The sequence below is a fragment of the Colossoma macropomum genome, unplaced genomic scaffold (genome assembly GCF_904425465.1).
Source record: "Colossoma macropomum unplaced genomic scaffold, Colossoma_macropomum, whole genome shotgun sequence".
Taxonomy (NCBI): Eukaryota; Metazoa; Chordata; class Actinopteri; order Characiformes; family Serrasalmidae; genus Colossoma; species Colossoma macropomum.
The window spans coordinates 33,949,235-33,949,453 of NW_023494796.1; positions in this window are offsets into that span (position 1 = coordinate 33,949,235).

The window sequence follows — 219 nt, forward strand, 5'->3', positions numbered from 1 at the left end:
TCAGTCTTCCAAACTAGAACTGATCCACAGTCAGAGCTCCACCTGAGGCTGTGTAAGCTAAGCTGAGTTCTCTTCAGTAAAGATGGCAAAAACAAAGACAAATGATAAAAAAAAAAAAGGAAGGCTCTCAGCAGGCCCTGTGGCTTGCTGGTATAAATGATGTTTCTACAACCAGAGGGTTGTTGGTTCAAGCCCCACTTTAGGGCTTTCATTTGCATG